Source organism: Gigantopelta aegis, chromosome 3 (assembly GCF_016097555.1).
Source record: "Gigantopelta aegis isolate Gae_Host chromosome 3, Gae_host_genome, whole genome shotgun sequence".
Lineage (NCBI taxonomy): Eukaryota > Metazoa > Mollusca > Gastropoda > Neomphalida > Peltospiridae > Gigantopelta > Gigantopelta aegis.
The window spans coordinates 64,673,407-64,691,399 of NC_054701.1; positions in this window are offsets into that span (position 1 = coordinate 64,673,407).

A 17,993-nucleotide genomic window follows, 5' to 3' on the forward strand; every position below is an offset into this window, starting at 1 on the left:
TCATTAATAATCGGCTATTGGATGTCAAACATATGGTCATTTTGACACAGTCATAGAAAGGAAACTCGCAACATTTTTCTATTAGTAGCAAGGAATCTTTATATGCACCATCCCACATACATTATAGCACATACCACGGCCATATACAAGTCGTGATGCACTGGCTGGAACAAGAAATAGCTCAATGGGCCCACCGACAGGGATCGATCCTAGACCGACCGCGCATCAGGCGTGAACTTTACCACTGGGCTACGTCCCGCCCCCAAATCTAAATGAATGAATATTTAACGACACCCCAGCACAAATAATGCAACAGTCATTGGGTGTCAAAGGTAAGCATGTAGGCCTACTATGGATGAGTTGCCCGCCAACCCCTTCTTGTAACACTGATATTCTTGTATTGGGTTAGATACTCGGGGGGGGGGGGGGGGGGGCAATTGCCTCCAGGAGGGTACGGCCCTGAAGGTAAGACACGTTTTATCGTGTAGTGTTTTGCTGTTGGTTTTTTTTAAATTTTGTTTGCTCAGTGATATTTCGTAACCAGTTCATTTTATTTCCAAGCAGCCAGACCTGAATCGACAATTTTGGCAAGCTAAGTTGTGTTAGTCATGATTTTTATTTTATTCGTCTTGTATTTACGAGCGCGGGGTCATTAAGTGCACCATGGCGTTTGCTTCTACACGCTTCAGCAAGCTCGAGTTTCATTCATTTTGTCCAAGCGTTAACAAGCTGCTGTTGGACGTTTTGCCGAAGAGACATGGTCAGTGCACACGTTTCACAATGGTAGGCTTATGCAAGGATGTACCTTATTTACTCACATAAGCCCACAATTGTGAAACGTGTACACCGATTATTCCGGGCGCATTACTAAGCGTCACTTTTAACATGTACGTTCATCGTCACATTACTATTTACTCACATAAGCCTAGAGTTGCGAAACGTGTACACTGATTATTCCGGGCGCATCACTAAGCGTCACTTTAAAGATGTACGTTCATCATCACATTAGTATTTACTCAAAGTGACGCTTAGTAATGCGCCCAGAATGATCAGTGTGTACACGTTTCGCAATGGTAGGCTTATGTGAGTAAATAATAATAATATGATTATGAAGGTAGGCCTACATGTTATAAGTGACGCTTAGTAATGTGCCCAAAATTGTTATCCATTGATTCCGTTTGAGATTTGTGTAATACATAATATTATATTGAATCCCTTGAACTATTTGTTTATGTTTAATATGTATCCTATTAAACTATAATGGCCATCATCGGTGGACTACTCTTGGATAAAAGATCATATCATTATGTATTATGTATACATGTTGATAAATACTAACAAAAACAAAATACAGAATGTAATATTTAAACAAAAGACAACTACAACACACTATAAAATATCGAGGGCTGATAATTAGAACTGTTTATGTCCATTGTTGTCAAAATAAAGATAATCCCCTAGTTTACTTTCTTCTTCTCCTTTTTTGTTTATTTGTTTGGGTTTGTTCTTCTTCTTCTTTTACTTCTTCTTCTTGAAATATTTTCTTGGAGCAGATATAGAGTATATAAGCCCTACAATAGTAACGATGAAAAGATATAATTTTAATTAATAAATCACATCTTTTTCTTTTCTGATTTCTTTTCAGAAGTTTGCACACTTTATAGCTTGTGTTAAACATGATTTTGAACATAACAACTGCAGGTTGTCAGCCCTCGATATATTTAGAAATCCACTGATCCCTGTAAAGTGATGTCGCCTATCTTTTCTACTCTGGGTAAGATTTCCCGCTGAAGACCCAGAAACTGTCTGAACTCGTGCACATGGTTGACATGTCTTTAGCTAACGTGGATACATTATACTGACTTATTTTTCACCCTTTTCAGGACATTTAGCGCCTATAGCTAAGCTGTGCCAAATATGGCGTGCCAGAACCTTAATTTGAAGAGAAATAAATGAATTATAAATAATGAATAATGAATTATTATAACCACTTTTGTATCAAACTGATATAAAATATACTTCATTTCCTTTTCAATTTATTTGTGTGCTTATATCCAATTAAGGTTCAAGTACGCTGTCACGGGCATGCACTTCGGCTATCTGAGCTGTATGTCCAGGTCAAGGGTTAATGGTTAGTAAGAGAGAAGTCATTGTACTGATTTTGCCCCATGTCATTGAGCCACTGAACTCACTCTGGGCGGGAGGCGGTACCGGGATGCGAACCCAATACCTATTAATGACTAATCACTACACCACCGAAGCTGGTTATAAAATACATGTACATAAAGAAAAACAACAGCAATACAGCCTAAAAATATCTTTCACTGTGAGTTATGTAGTATGTATGAAATCTATAGCCTGTGGGATTTTAACGTTATTAGTTCTTCGAGTAAAACAGAAAGCATCGTGTTTGTAATTAATAATAGACGATGGCAGAGCTTTCATTTCAATTACAAAATACTTGTTTTGTTATTTATGTTCGTGGAAATATTATACTATTTGTCTTGCATGTAGGGCTTCACACAGCAACTTGTTCATCGCAAGACGTACCCCCCCCCCCCCTCTCTCTCTCTCTCTCTCTCTCTCTCTCATCCCGCGCGATTTATTTCAACCATGGCAATTCTTTCTTTCCAGTTAATGAGAAGGATGTTTGTAAATATTTCGTATCCATATAGCAAATTTATCTTATTGCTAAAAATAATGATATAATGATAAACGTGTTTTGTTCAATATATAAAATTATAACAGACAAAAACGTATCATAACTAAATAATATGAAGCATTTTATACATCAAAAGACAATGGTATTTAGACGGGTAACCGGCGTAGGCCAAAACACCTGTATAATACACACCTGTACTTGGTTATAATATTCTCTAACCGAATAGATAGTATACTTGAACTAGTACGCTAATGAGTCAGTGATGTGTATCTATTCCGAAACACTAATAATAACGCTATAAGGTGTGCACAACAGGAAAGGTGACGGTGATAACCACTAATGCGCATTTTTATAACGACACAGTTAGACCTATAGCGTCAATGGAATTTTTATTTTTTTTATTTTTTTGTTTTGGTGATAAGGCGCTCACTTGAATACACCACGATTTGAACATCAAATGCCATGGTATGTACTGTCCTGTCTAATCAGTTCATATAAAAGATCGGTTTTTTGCTTTTTATCACAAGTAACGTAGCGATAGCGTTTCCTGACCAAGTGTCAAAATACTAATAACATGTATATGTATATGTACATGTACATATACATATACATATACATATACATATACATATACATATACATATACATATATATATATAATTACAAACTTTCCGAATTTATACGATTTACTGTATTCTGATTGGCTGACGTCACTAAAAAACCAAGCGTTATCCTTCCATAAACCTCATAAAAATACGTCATCACGGAAGACCAAGATCGATTGGAACCAGGATTCTGCAAGTAAGGTTTTGATTGGTGGACATGAGCTCCAACTGGCTGTCTTTAGATCCACATGTAATAGTGGAGCTAATTTTAATTAGATTGATGGTTGACGGTAAGAACGAAAGAAATTATTTTTGAGTGTTTTAAGGTACACTTCTTGTACTGTTTGTAATTATAAGAATTGTTTCTCATTTTTTAGGAATTTATCGATGTATAAAAGTCACAAATGTAGTATAAAATCGCTTCGCTACGCTACGCGATTTTATACTACATTTGTGACTTTTATACATCGATAAATTCCTAAAAAATGAGAAACAATTCTTATATATATATATATATTTTTTTTTTTACATAATTATTTTAGACACTAAATAGCCGAAGTTTAAAAGTGTCGTTAAGTAAATATGCCTTTCCTTTCCTTGAATGATGCATATTTGGTGTTAAATTGGACTCCACAATCAAGAATGAATGTCTCCAGGATAAAATGTCAAGAATCAATTTAAAAGTGAGAAATCAATATGGTGGCCAAATAGTCTATAACTATTACTCTGATTAATTCCAAGGCAGAAAACAAAAAATAAAATGTTAACAGACTTGTAGTGAATGAGTGAAAAACTTCAACAATGTGGAAAAGAGAGGGGGAGTGGTGGGGGAGGGAAAAGATGGATCAGAAACGCACATAATAATGGTGAAACAAAGATTGTGTTTAATATATATTACTTCATAAATCATAATATTTCTTCTTTGTTGTTGTTGTTGTCGTTATTGCATTTCTTCTTCCTCTTTATTAAAACCTTTATTTAAACGTATTTGTAAATATTATACAATGTTGTTGGAACCTTAATTCTAAAACTACATTACAGTTTACGATAATTCTGAAAGTACAGACTCTGGAAACTATATCGGACAATAAAAATAATTTCCCAAATGATAAAATTCGGGCAATCGGCAAAGTTTGAGCTTTAAATGTTAAAAGCTGTCAGATTCTTGAATTTTTTATCAGGTAATATAATAAACCTGAAAGCTACACATTGAGTGTCAAGTATTTGATAGCAGGAGCTCTCGTTTGGTGTGTGCATCGGATCACCCAAGGCACGTTGTAAAAACTCATCCCTGAAGAATGCCACACTGCGTTGTTTGATAGCGTACACACGTGGTATGCTCCAAGAATTTCAAGTATGTACAGCAATACTGTTGTCATAGTAACACTTGTGTGTGTGTGTGTGTGTGTGTGTGTGTGTGTGTGTGTGTGTGTCTGTAGGCATACCATTTAAAGCCAATATATATTGCATAAATATTTGACTGCATATCTACTTCTTCTTCGGTGGGCCCATTGGACTATTTCTCGCTCCAGCCAGTGCACCACGACTGGTATATCAAAGGCCGTGGTATGTGTTATCCTGTCTGTCGGATGGTGCATATAAAATATCCCTTGCTTCTAATCGAAAAGAGTAGCCCATGAAGTGGCGACAGCGGGTTTCCTCTCTCAATATCTGTGTGGTCCTTAACCATATGTCTGACGCCATATAACCGTAAATAAAATGTGTTGAGTGCGTCGTTAAATAAGATATTTCCTTCCTCCTCCTCCTCCTCCTTCTTCTTTTTCTTCTTCTTCTTCTTCTTCTTCTTCTTCTTCTTGGAACGCTTAGAAAGGGACCGCAGTAGCTCGAACAAATGCTGCTGTAGGTTTTCCTTGGGGCTGAATAAATTCTTTTTCAGGAGTTGTGTATTTATACGATTTATTGTTAAACCCAATGGTGCATAAACTTTGATACTGTTTTGAGAAGTCTTTAATTGTATTGGGGTGAGGGGCATCATATGAATAATGACTGATACTGGTAACAGAAAGCCTATTTGAGGATTTATGAGGGATAGGGTCGGATGAACATGCCCTCTGGGTTTTTGGTACCGTTTCAAAATGGTGGATGCTGCTACGTCAAGCCCGTAGGACGGAAAGGTACACTTTTCTGTTCTACTCTATATAAATAAAGTATAACATATAACTTGCCCCCCCCCCCCCCCCCTTCACGCTACAAACTGCCATTGCATAAGACAATGAGCCCCCACCCACACACACACACACGCGCGAGTGCGCGCACGCGCACTCCAGATGTCGTTCCTACGATTCTGTATGTGCAATCTAAGACTCGTGGTATGTACTATTCTGTCTGTGAAATAGTGCATATAAAAGATCCCTTTCTGCTAATCGAAAATAGTATCCCATGAAGTGGCGACAGCGGGTTTCTTCTCTCAATATCTGTGTTCCTTAACCATAATATGTCCGACGTCATATAACCGTAAAATAAAATGTGTTGAGTGCGTCGTTAAATATAGCATTTCTTTCTTTCCTTCCTTCCTTCCTTCCTTCCTTCCTTCCTTCCTTCCTTCAACGGCTGTTTATATTTATTTTTAAAAAAAGAGTGTTTAGCAAGATTTCGACACGTTGTTATTCAACGGCTGCTATTTGCTCAACGATATTTTACGCCTCAAGCGAACACTCTACGACAGAGTTAAATCCAATTCTCGTTCTAAAATACAAACAAAAAACACAAAAAAAACACCGAGTGGTTAACATCTCTTTCCCTATTTCCATACGTATAAAAATGTAGCGTTTTGAGTGCGAGTGTACCCTTTACAGTTTAGACTGACCATTCAAAATTCGCGCCAAAATTCCTTCAAATCAAAACTGCGCACCTTTTCTCTTTGGCATATTAACTGCTCCATTCAAAATTCCATAGCACCACCACCCACCCCCGCCTGCTACCGATCCCGGTCGGACTGCTGGTGCTCCCTTGCACCTGCCAGTGCAGGCGGTCCCTCCTTCTCCCCCCCCCCCCCCCCCAACTTTCTGTCTTGGACGAAAGAGCTTGCTCCGCAAGCACTTGCGCCCCCGACAGGCGTGCGCTACAACAGCTTGCTCTGAATGTGCACGTTAAACCCTATGACATGACATGACACAGTGGAGTGCGAATAATTTTTACATGCTCATATACCACTAGAGTTTCGAGCATGTCCGTCCCGGGGCCTGTCTCTGGATAGCGAGGGGCTTGTCCCGGGACAGAAAAAAAATTAAGCGGACAATTTTGAAATTTACATCCAAAAATTGAAGGTAAAACACTGTTCCATGTCTCATGGATTCAAATAGTTTGTTTTGTTTAACGACACCACTAGAGCACATTGATTTATAAATCATCGGCTATTGGATGTCAAATATGTAACTTTCACATATAGTCTTAGAAAGGAAACCTGCTAAAAATGTTCATTAGTAGTAAGGGATCTTTTATATATGCACCATCCCACAGACAGGATAGCACATACCACAGCCTTTGATATACCAGTCGTGGTGCACTGGCTGGGACGTCTCGTGGATATAGCCTTTTTAATGGTGATACTTGATTGCGAGCAATGTGACTGCCGCGAGTTAAATTCCATTCCGTGATATTAGAAAAAGAAAAGTACCACCCTGTCCGACCAAAATACTACCCCGGTGTGTGTGGAGGGGGGTGGGTGGGGGGGGGGGGGGGTTACAACATGACAGTAATATAATGTGTACAGCAATGTTATTATGGTGTTCTCTCTAGGGTTTTGTGTTCGTTTGCTTGTTTTGTTTTGTGGTGGGGTTTTTTGTTGTTTGGGTTTGTTGGGGGTTTTTTTTGGTTTTTTTTTGATGATTGTTTAAAAAACAGAAGTCTTTTGCATTTTTGAAGACATTAATATCCAATGCGAATTGTTAAAACAAGTCAGTTACATGCACGGGCGTTGGTTACATGAGTTTCTTATCATTTCTGCTTTCCATTAGCAAAAGATTAAATCGAGACATTATCACTTTTGAAAATATATATTAGGCCTACGCCATATAGGTCGCGTCACTACATAGTTACATGCATACTCACATATACGAGTATTATAGACTAATTGGTCATCTACTCAAATGAACGTAAGATTACAACAGCGATAACATGTCGGCAGATAACTAAATTTGTAACTGCACTGGATGTACATGTTAACGACTATTATAATATCTTCAAAAAAACTCATACTTAACCTGAGTATATCGGAAGTACACGAGCGTCCTTTTGATACGATGATACCGTTAACTCGTTATCACTACAGATCAAAACGGGTACATGTCACCTGACGAGAAAGGTGATGACGAACTCCTTGATAATCAGCCAGAGATTATCACTATAAGAATAGCACAGATATTGACATAACTGGGATGACAGAGATTGTTAAATATGACTGTGCAATGTATGTTTTAAAATGTCAGAGAGAGAGAGAGAGAGAGAGAGAGAGAGAGAGAGAGAAAGAGAGCCGGAGAGAGGAGAGAGAGAGAGAGAGGTGGGGGGTGGGGGGGGGGGGGGGTTTATGAAATACACAGAGAAAGAGAGAGACAGACAGACAGAGAGAAACAGAGAGAGAAATAAAAACACACCACACACAGAGAGAGAGAGAGAGAGAGAGAGAGAGAGAGAGAGAGAGAGAGAGAGAGAGAGAGAGAGAGAGAGAGAGAGAGAGAGAGAAGACGAGAGAGAGACAGAGGGGGGAGAGGGTAGGTGAGGGGTGTTATAAATACAGAGGGGCTGAGGAGGGGAGAGGGTGTTGTGGGTGGGTGTTATGAAAAAACACAGAGGAGAGAGGAGAGAAACAGACAAAGAGAGAAACAGATGAAATACACAGAGAAATAGAAACACACCACACATACACACACACACACACAGAGAGAGAGAGAGAGAGAGAGAGAGAGAGAGAGAGAGAGAGAGAGAGAGAGAGAGAGAGAGAGAGAGAGAGAGAGAGAGAGAGAGAGAGAGAGACAGACAGAGAGACAGAGACGGAGACGGAGACAAAAAGACAGAGACAAGAGAGATGGGGTAGTGGTTGACTGGGCGTTTGGGTAGGTGATTGTGTGAGTGAATCAGTGCGAGTCGGTGAATACAGTAAGTAAAGTGAATGCAAACGATGTAGCAAAGATATAGGTCTCTATAATCTTGCTAAAATTACCAACTACCTTCTACATTAACCTATGGATCGTGATTTACTAATAGCTTAAGCTTTACTACTACAGCGTATTCACCCACGTGTGGGGCAGTCACCTCACAATACACTAATTCTGTCAACACTTTTCCATCAGCGATTAATAAATCTGGCTTACTAGTATGTTAAATATTGACTTTTTACGTCAGTAAACATGACGCAGTGATCATTTGAAAAAGAACGCGTTCTCTCGTCTGGGAGAGTTTCTGCGGAGAATCCGAGCCCGCAGCGATATCTGTCTCGAGGGTGATAAAAACGATCAAGTGTGTCTCGAATAAGTGCGATCGTTGCAGAAAGAAAGAAATATATGCTTGTGACATCCTCGCAAGTGAGGTGTCATCGCACGATCCAGAATTTGCCCTTAAAAATCTGGCACGATGTACGACATACGAGTTGTTATGAGTCGAGGATTGGTTGGTTATTATAATACATACTATACTGTAATGTTATACTGTACTATATAAATACTATTTTGTTTTTGTAACAGTAGAACAGCCTATCAGGGCTTCTAGAATTTGTTTTATAAAATCCACTAGCCATGGAATCAGTGATTTAAAAAATTTACTATTCATATTTACAAAATAGACTTAACTGCAACATTTGACAAATGTTTTTTTACTAGCCGTCGGGCATGACAACAGTAGTTATTTACTAGCCCAACATTAAATATCACTAGCCATGGGAGTGGGGCTACCATAATCTAGTAGCCCTGCATATGTTGGCCATCCTTTTAATCCTTCTTTTTCATCCTTTGCATGGAGTCTCCACGTTGTTTCACCAGTTCAGAGATGCAGGATTTTTGTAGGGGTGTGCAACATTTGAAAAGATCACTTTCAGTATTCAGGGCACCGACTGTGCTTTTGAAGGAAGAAGAAGGAAGGAAATGTTTTATTTAACGACGCACTCAACACATTTTATTTACGGTTATATGGCGTCAGACATATGGTTAAGGACCACTCAGATATTGAGAGAGGAAACCCGCTGTCGCCACTTCATGGGCTACTCTTTTCGATTAGCAGCAAGGGATATTTTATATGCACCATCCCACAGACATGATAGTACATACCACGGCCTATGTTACACCAGTGGGTCCACCGACGGGGATCGATCCTAAACCGACCATGCATCAAGCTAACGTTTAACAAACTGGACTACGTCTCGCTCCTCTGTACTTTGAGTACACTAACATATATAGTAATATTTTTCAGAAATATGAAGCTGACCAAGATATTAAATGTATCCCACTAAAAACAAGTGTAACACGAGATTTTTCGACCTTTGACATACCAGTCTTGGAATGGAGAGGGAGGGGGAGGGGGAGGGGTGGAGATTGGCGGACCGAGTCCATAGATATAGGCATACGGGCTCCCATTAATTTTATGCAGGCTAATTTTTACCCGAATTAAACAAAAATGCCCGAATCTGAATAAAAATATTTATTCCTTTTAGAATAACTGCCAAACAGCTATATATTGGTTGCAAACAAAAGAACTATGCATTTTCACACGGATTACAACTAGTATTGTGGATGTAATAATAGAAATACAATGTACACGGTGATGTACATGGTGAAAAGGTTCCAGGCGGTTTTTGTTTTTTTTCTCTCCGAACTTGACGATCTGCTACAGCCCTGGGGAGGAGGACAGTTTATCCCAGCCCTGGGGAGTGACCCCTTCCCCCTCCCTTGTCTCGTACGCATACGTCCATATAGGGTGATCGATCTTGTGACGGTGATACGTGCCAAAATTCACAAAGCCTGATACGGTAAATGGTGGTGTTGTGTTAAGTGGTGCAGGACGGACACCATTCGGTGAAAAAAAAGTTTGTTTTATTTAACGACGCCACTAGAGCACATTGATTTTTTATCTTATCATCGGCTATTGGACGTCAAACATATGGTCATTCTGACACTGTTTTTAGAGGAAACCCGCTGTCGCCACATAGGCTACTCTTTTTACGACAGGCAGCAAGGGATCTTTTATTTGCGCTTCCCACAGGCAGGATAGCACAAACCATGGCCTTTGTTGAACCAGTCATGGATCACTGGTCGGTGCAAGTGGTTTACACCTACCCATTGAGCCTTGCGGAGCACTCACTCAGGGTTTGGAGTCGGCATCTCGATTAAAAATCCCATGCCTCGACTGGGATCCGAACCCAGTACCTACCAACCTGTAGACCGATGGCCTGCCACGACGCCACCGAGGCCGGTCCATTCGGTGGAATGCACTCCACTATACGTGGGTGGTGTCAAAAGTTAAATACCTACAAGAAACAATTCACTTTGATTGAAAGGCAAGATATAGGATCTTTGTGTAAAGACATACCAACACTTTGTTTTTGTCTTCAGCGTCGCTTATTATCTATTCAAAATACATAATCATTGCGACATAACGTCTACGAGTGCGAAAGAAACCGGTTTTTGTCGCACAGAACCACTCGTTGATTAGTAGAAGTAGAAGTGTGTGTGTGGTGTGTGTGTGTGGGGGGGGGGGGGGAGGTAGGGGATATGTTTTTCCACACGGGCATGAACACATCAGGGCCGTATGTATCCTAAGAGTTGAAAAAACAATAACAACCCAAAACAAACAAAACAATAAACAAAAACAACGACAGGAAGAAAAACAAAGCTAGACAAAATGTGCACTGTTAAAACAAAAATGACAAATATTTTTCTGGAGAGCAGCTGTGTCCCCTGTCCTCTGTCCCGTGGTAGTGCAGTGGTATGTATTGTCCTGTTTATGGGGAAATGCATATAAAAGACCCCTTGCTGCTTTATTGTTTGGAGTAGCCTATGTGGCAGCAGCGATATCCGCACTTTCTTTGTCTTTCTTTCTATCGAACTGGCGTCCGTTTTACGAAGCGATGTTAGCGCTATGATCACCTTAAGTGCATAGCTACCATATATACTTAAGGTGAACTTAGCGTTGAGATCTTTTCGTAAAACGGGACCCAAATGTCAAACTAACGTCACGATAGACATCAATTAGCCATGGTTTACATTGTGCTTGGATGTCGTTAAACGAAAAGTCCTTTTCTTATATTTCCTCATTCTTGTTTTAATATGGATGAATAACAATATTTCATATTCTGATCAATCGGCTAAAAAGTTTATTAAAGGTCTTAGGCCTACTTCTGATGAGTAACAATCCAATTACACACTCCCCCTCGACCATTTTAACCGAAAAAATGTATGCCTTCCTTTCTAGGGTTTCATCCCGAACACCCCCGCTTTAATTTCCATGGTTACCCTGGCTGTGGAATCAAGCAGCGCCCCCCCCCCCCCCCCCCCCCCCCCCCCCCCCCCCCCCCCCCCCCCCCCCCACACACACACATGTCTGATACCCATGATTAATGTGGTACTGATCCATGTGAATATTCTCCATGGTCACTGCTATGCAGTACTCGGTGGGTTCCACGAATCACGATCGGAGAACCCCGGAAAATCCGTAATCTGCCGAGGTTTTCCGAATACTTATTACATTGCTATATATCCAAAACTTTATTAACGTGTTCCTATCAACTCGTGGCTCAGACGACAGCCAAGATAACGCCAGAACACTCGTCTAGGACAGAACAATATTCTTAAAGTTATTTATAATGAAATATATAATAAATGAAATATATAAGTAAAGTACACGCCTACGAGTTTCGTGGCCATGTTGTTTGTTGGCCCATCTGTGACAACGTACTAGAATGTATAAAACGTCCTATAAAGGAAAAGTTATCGACTATGTCACAGTCAGCTGTTATTGACGTGAGGCTCTGTGACAGGTCGGCTGGACTTTCTCGCTGAGCTGCTGGTTTCGGCACGTGGTCAGCACATGTACACTCATTTATAATGGGATTGCCCATCTCCTGAAGGTTACACACCACAATTAATTCCTCCATGCAGTTCAATACAATTTCTATATGTCAGAATATATTCTGTGACAAATACAACACTGTCGAGAGAGTCATGTGACTACTAATTTTAGAGAGTGTTTTCAACTGACAAGTACCGTGTTAAAAATCAACATAGGTCGACCAAAGAAAGAAATCTTTTATTTAACGACGCACTCAACACATTTCATTTACGATTATATGGCGTCAGACATATGGTTAAGGACCACACAGATTTTCTACTTCAACTTTTATTGATAGGAAAGAAATGTTTTATTTAACAACGCACTCAACACATTTTATTTACGGTTATATGGTGTCAGACCACACAGATTTTGAGAGGAAACCCGCTGTCGCCACTTCATGAGCTACTCTTCCGATTAGCAGCAAGGGATCTTTTATTTGCGCTTCCCACAGGCAGGATAACACAAACCATGGCCTTTCTTGAACCAGTTATGGATCACTGGTCGGTGCAAGTGGTTTACACCTATCCATTGAGCCTTGCTGAGCACTCACTCAAGGTTTGGAGTTGGTATCTGAATTAAAAATCCCATGCCTCGACTGGGGTCCGAACCCAGTACCTACCAGCACGTAGACCGATGGCCTAAACACGACGCCACCGAGGCCGGTTAGGTCGACCACGACATTTTTTTAGTTAACAGCCCTCATGCTCGAGCACCGCCTTGTATTGCTGTTGTACAAGTGGCACTATGCCACTTGCACAGTTGTTATAAGTTAGTACTACATATAACAAGTAACTTCAAACCAATCGGTTACTTAACTACTACAGCGATGAACCTACCTGTAATCATCAAAGAAAGATTTCAAAAAAGTATATTAGAATTTTGTAGTATCTTTCCTAACTATTTCCTAAACCGGACTTTAATACACTGCTACAAGTAACGACACGGCAAATGGTGGCATGTTACCTGAAGTGTTCTGAAACGGAGAGGGATCTGGCTCAGATCTGGGGGTGCTTTGGTCCTAGGATCGAACCTTCTCGGTGGACCATTCTCTGAATGTGTTTTCCCCGTCTTCGGGGTAGGATGTGACTCAGTCTGTAAAGTGATCGCCTTAGGTCTTTGATTGATTGAAAACCCCGTCGGTGGACCATTCTCTCTAATAATCCCTCCCCCGGTCTATCCCAGTGCTCCACGACTGGTATATCAAATGCCGTGTTATGTGCTGTTATACGTACAAATTAGATCCTTTGTTACTAATGGAAAAATGTAGCGGGTTTCTTCTAAGTCTAAATGTTAGAATTATCAAATTTTTTATATCGGAAAACCGATGATTGATAAATAAATGTGTTCTAGTGGTGTTGTTAAACAAAACGAACTTCAACTGTTCCGAAGAGTCGACCGGATAGATATCTGACGTACGGTATGTGTGTCAATGATGGCGTGCTTAAACCACCACTGGATATAAGGACCTATATCCTGTCGCACGATATACGTTTGTGACATACAGGCATGTTCAAAACCCCGGTGGTATATGAGCACGCAACGTTAGTTAATATCTAACTATCTGACATATAAACGACTCCAGTATTCCTTAGCCGAACAAGGCCGGATTTAGCACAGTGGTTGAATGTTTGCCGGAGGTGCGAAGAGTCGTAGGATCAACCCTCCCCAGGTCCCAATCAATGGCCCAATACTGTTACATCAATGACATTGGCATGTACTGATCTGTTTATAGAAAAGTGCATTTAAAATATCCCTTACTGCTATTTTTTGTAAGAGTACGCTATGTAGTGCAGAGGGGTTTTCTGTCTTTCTATAGGAGGGGGGTGGGTGGGGAGGCAGGCGAGATCCTACTCATTAGAGGTGCATGGGTGGAAGGATTGAATTCCCTTGATGGCTTTAAAATTACGTGTATTACTCTACCGAGGGCGGGTTCTATTTCATTTCATTTCATTTCAACTTATTTTCGTGCTTATATCTAATTAAGGTTCAAGCACGTTGTCCTGGACACACACACACACACACACACACACACACACACACACACACACACCTCAGCTATCTGGGCTGTCTGTCAAGAACAGTGGGTTAGTTGTTACTTGTTAGTGGTTAGTGAGAGAGAAGAGGGTGTAGTGACCTTACACCTGCCCACTGAGTCGTTAAAACTCGCTCTGGGTGGGAGCCGGTACCGAGCTGCGAACCCTGTATCTACCAGTCCGATGGCTTAACCACGACGCCACCGAGGCCGGTTTCTCTCTCATACAGTAACCCACTAACCTCAATTACTGTGGGCAGACAATCCACTGGGCTCGTTAATGGACTGTCACGAAAGAGGAAAAAAAGAAACAGGAAACAAAGAAACAATTTTGGCTAGGAAAAAAAGAAACAGGAAAAAAAGAAACGGGAAGAAAGAAACAGTTTTATTTCATACTTTGTTGACAATTTTATTCTCATATATGAATTTCTTTGTATAATTTAGGTCATAAACATTTGGTAATGCGAATGTTGTGTCCGACTCCATGCAAAAACTCAGGAATGGACTTGGAACCATTGACACGGTCCTGGCACAAGGATTTGAATCTCCTCTGGAGGCGAATCTGACCCTTGTTCTTGCGCTTCTTCGGGGGACATAAAGAGAAGGGATTATCCTTTGAATGGGTCAATTAGAGAATGGCTTCTTAAAGGGCTTCTTAAAGACAATGATAATTGAGACATTTAAAGAACCCATTGGATAGGTCAAGGACTCAATGACAATTAAAACTCAATTGGGCAAGTTAATTAGGAAATATTATATATAAATAAATTTAAAAAAAAAGAGGAATTTTAGTAAAAATGTAGTGTTTCTTTCTTTCCGTTTCTTTTTTTCCTGTTACTTTTTTTCCGTTTCTTTCTTTCCTGTTTCTTTTTTTCCTGTTTCTTTCTTTCCTACAATCCGTTTACCACAATAAATTAGGTTCAACACCGAGTAGTCGCTTCTTAAACAATGTGCTGGGGTGTCAAACGAACACTCGTTTAGCTTTGCACCTCATAAACCCCATTCGGAGCACCAAACGATCCCCCCCCCCCAAAAAAAAAACCCCACAAACATAATAATAATAAATAAAAAAAATTAATAATAAAAAAAAAAAAAAAAAAAAAAATAATAATAATAATACAAAAATACACACAAAAAATAATAATTAAAAAACACAAAAAAAACACACAAAAAACACACCACAACAAACAAACAAACGTATAAAGTTCTATTTGACTCATTCACCTCTGTGAATCATTTTGGACCAGACCACCCACAACTGAATAACAACACAGCGAAATACTGTAGGTGCAAGGGTTAACACCAAGCCACACGGAGGTGAGGTGTCGACATACCGTAACATTACCACTCCTTCCTGGAGAGCAGGGGAGTTTGTTCCTCGCCAAAGCGGTAGCTTCACGGCTATCTCAGACGGAACGGGACGGGGCGAGACGCGATCAGCCCAAAATAACGGGCACAAGTTACTTCAGTATAACCGTCTGTGCAGTTGTTGTTTTTTGCACGGCCTCAAAAGCTCATGCAGTGATCACTTCATCGTAGCCCAGTGGTAAAGCGCTCACTTGGTGCGCGGTCGGTTTGGGATCGATCCCCGTCAGTGGGCCCATTGGGCTATTTCTCGCTCCAGCCAGTGCACCGCGACAGGTACATCAAAGGCCGTGGTATATGCTATCCTGTCTATGGGATAGTGCATATAAAATATCCCTTGCTGCTAATCGAAAAGAGTAGCCCATGAAGTGGAGACAATAGGTTTCCTCCCTCAATATCTGTGTGGTCCTTAACCATATGTCCGACGCCATATAACAGTTGTTAAATAAACCATTTCCTTCCTTGATCACTTCATTTGGTTTAAGGCTTAGTCTGATTTCGATACATGTTCGACCCATCGGGTAGTTCGACCTGACCATTCGGTCAACATCGTATGAGTGTAACTCGAGACTTCGTTTTTGGTTCGAGCGTTGCGGTGTATTCGACCCTTCCGAGTTCTATACCTATACATATGCCTATACCTATACCTACACCTAAACGTATACCTATACCTATACCTATACATGTATATATAATATACACATACACGTACACGTACACGTACACGTACACGTACACGTACACATACACACATCAAAGAAAGATTAAAGGTCTGTTGTTGTATTCACTATTAGCTAGCCTATTGGATGTCAAACATTTAGTAATTTTGACAAATAGTCTAAGAGAGGAATAGCACAGACCACGCCCTTCGATATGCCAGTAGTGGGAACTTATTTGGGACGGGAAAATTAATCAGAGAATGGGTCCACCGAGGGGATTCGATCCTATGACCCAAACACCTCAGGCAAGATATCTGCCGACTATGCCAGGTCCAATCTGATTAAAATTAGCTCTACTGGTCTAATAGTAATTAACCGGTGGAGATAATTTTAATTAGATTGTGCCAGGTCCTGCCCAGGGACATTTTAAAATATCTTTTTACAAATACAAACTACTGAGTTGTCAGGATTTGTATACGCACTTTGCTGCCATAGACGAAGCACGCGACAGTGATTCATGGAACAAATCACGACCTTAAATCAAAACATTCTTTGAACTTTGCCTTGTGCTGAAACACACACACTAAAATATCGGTAACGGTTTTTCTCTCTCAGATTTGTTATAGTTTATTTTGACGGTGTTATCCGTACATGATCCAGGTGAACGCAGCTGTACACAAGGCAGCACGGCGTCACTTGGATGTTCCAGGAATGAGTCACGCCACTGGCCTGTGTGAGTGTGATTGATGGCGGCGTGGCATGCAGCATGACGCGCGGACAATGCGCCGTACACACCGGGAGGTGCAGCTGTAGTCGACCAGTCGCAGAAACACGACATTCGCCATTCTCTTGAGGAAGAGGGGATCTGTCGCGAATGCTATTGCTTTATATTTATGAGGTCTGTTACGAGTTTATTATTACTTTAGTAGGCAAAATAATAATAATAATAATTAAAAATAAACCCCCCAAAACAACACAACCTCTCCCCCTCAAAAAACACAACTAAATAAATAATAATATAAAAAAAAAAAAAAAAAAAAAATAGATTAAAAGAAATAGATAAAAAAAAAAAAAAAAAAAAAAAAAATGCGCATAAAAAAAAAATTACCGCCCAACCACCCTCACCCCCCCCCCCCCCCACCCCCCACCCAAGAACAGTACAATAATCAAAAACAAAAACGAAACAGCAGCAACACACTCAACGGTACAAAAACACATTTTAATAGAAAACACTGTCCTTTAATATTTTAATATTTTAGTCATGAGACACTGGTTTGGGACAGGAGGCGGATTTAGGTCACACGGCAGAGTGCTCGCCTGAGGTGCTTGCGTCGCAGGATCGAACCACCTCGATGGGTCCATTGAACTGATTGAGGGTTTTTTCTCGTTCCAACCAGTGCACCATAACTGGACAAAGGCCGTGGTATGTGCTTTCCTGTTTGTGGGGAAGTGCTTATCCTCTGTAGACTACGTGTCAATTTAATTCTTTATTTAACTTTGAGCTGTTACAGCTCATTAGCTGCACAAGTAAAATACAACATATATGTACATATCAAGTGGAAGGTGTAACAACATTATTCCAACAGTGTCAGAATGACCAAATGTTTGACATT